Source organism: Dermacentor variabilis, chromosome 8, assembly GCF_050947875.1.
Source record: "Dermacentor variabilis isolate Ectoservices chromosome 8, ASM5094787v1, whole genome shotgun sequence".
In the NCBI taxonomy this organism is placed as follows: domain Eukaryota; kingdom Metazoa; phylum Arthropoda; class Arachnida; order Ixodida; family Ixodidae; genus Dermacentor; species Dermacentor variabilis.
In genome coordinates this window covers 76,262,763-76,264,904 of record NC_134575.1, presented here as the reverse complement: position 1 = coordinate 76,264,904, position 2,142 = coordinate 76,262,763, and positions in this window count along the sequence as shown.

Genomic DNA, 2,142 nt, shown 5'->3' with positions numbered 1-2,142 from the left:
GCCATTCAGTCAGGCCGTTTGTTTGCGGATGGTATGCTGTGGTTTTTCTATGAGCAGTATGTGTTAGCTTCATAACAGACTGCATCAAACGGGCCACAAAAGCTGTCCCTTTGTCTATTATGAGTACCTTAGGTGCGCCATGTCGTAACACTATGTGTGTGACAAAAACTGAGCAACTTCAATGGCGGTTCTTTTTGAAAGAGAGGAGGTCTCATCATACCGGGTCAGATGATCGGTTGCTACCACGATCTACCGCTTTCCTTTGGTCGAAATGGGAAATGGTCCAAGTAAATCCATTCCTATGTGTTCGAGGTACTATATACACGTTGTCCATTATGCGGACGCGCAGAGTAATCTTGTCCACACAAAAAGTAATCCTCCCGCAAAAAGTTATCGCGCAAACATATTTCGTACTGACTGGACGTCTCATAGGTTCTAGAAGCGATCGTCTAAGCCAGTCTCCCTTAGAAAGTTCAAAAAAGGTTTTATGGCATGTTGATCCTAGTGAAAACTGCTCCACGCACCCAAAAGCTTTTTTGCGAAAAGGGGCGGGAGTCCAAGCAGTCAACAATAGTCTTGAGTGTTCTTCATTCGGCGGCATATTGAGGGTACACGCAAACTACGAGAGCTATTGCCTCGGGAGTGTGACAGACGCTACAGTCAAGGTCCCGTGGTTGTCCGATCTTGTGAAGGTATCAGTGGGTGTATGCCACACCCAGCCGTAACTGATGAAGAGTGTTTCCTGGCCTCTCCGCAACCGGAGTGAAAGCCAGCGTCATGTCTATGGAGGTACTATTGCTAATGTTTAGGCTTTGTCCCAATGTCGTGCCATAGAAGTTTGAGAGTTATGGAGCAAGGCGTTGATGTCCTACCCGGAAAAATGAATTTTCATAGTGTTTCCTTCAGTGTGCGCCTTTCTTGCTTCCGCGTCAGCGTGTTCATTTCCAGCTATTCCATAATGGCTAGGAATCCACTGCAGCACTATGGTGTGCCCAGAATGAGGCGTGTCAGCAAGCAGACACATGATATCATAAACCAGAGGAATATATGCGGTTCTGTCATTCATATAATTGTTGGTGAATTGCAGTGCTGGTTTTGAGTCACAGAACACCACCCATTTCTCGAGGCTTTGTTGCAGTATGCAGCGAATTGCTTCTCGAACTCCGGTCAACTCAGCTGCTGTGGATGACGTTCTGTGTCCTATCTTGAACCGTTGTGCGATCGCCATTCCAGGTACCGTGTAAGCCACTGCGGAAGAGGTCTGTGTCACGGAACCGTCTGTAAAACATGTTCGGTGTATCCATACAGATAAGCAATGTATGATAACGCGAAATGCTTGAGCCCAGCAAGCAGCATTCTCGACTTCTTTTTTATTCCACGCATTGAGAGTGTCACCGTTGGCTTTGCCATCGTCCAGAGTGGAACTTCGGGTATGTCATGTGGTTCGAAGTCCGACGGCAATAAGTCTTGCTGCGACAACACGGCGTCTGAGTAGGCCGCGACAGGCTGTATGTTTGTGACGTTCATCAGTGGATGGTTCCTGTGTCTAGTCAGTAAGCCTTAGATGCACTCACAGTGGCTCATGTTTTAAATAAACTCGAGCTGGGCACGCACGTGCCTCTGCAATAGTGCTGCAAGTAGACGCGCATCATGGTAGTCCTAGGCAAAATTCTCAGTGCGCAAGCCTGAGCGCTTTCAAGTGTGCATACCTCAGTTGTAGAAACACGAGAGAGTACAGGCGCACTGTAGCGGAGGTAGCCAACAAAAAGTGCCTGGTTTGGCATTTTTCAGATGATTTGCATGGCTCCCATAGTTTTCCAGAGATGTGTCTAATCTTTTGAGTAAAGCTGTCCAGTTTTTTTCTTAATGCAGAGATGTGTTTCGACCAAGATAAGTCATGGTCGTTGATCGCTCCGAGAAACTTGTAGTGGGTTACTGAAGTTATAATCTTCCCATCAATCATAACAGGGTAGCAGGACATTGACCTCCGTGTAAATACCATGGTTACACTTTTTGTCGGTGAGAGCTGCATTCCAGGGCTGTTAAGGTATGTCGACGTTATTGACTCCGTGCGCTGCAGCTTCGTTTGCTCTTACAAGAGCGTTAAGCTTGTGGTCCATATACAGATGTCATTTGCGTACA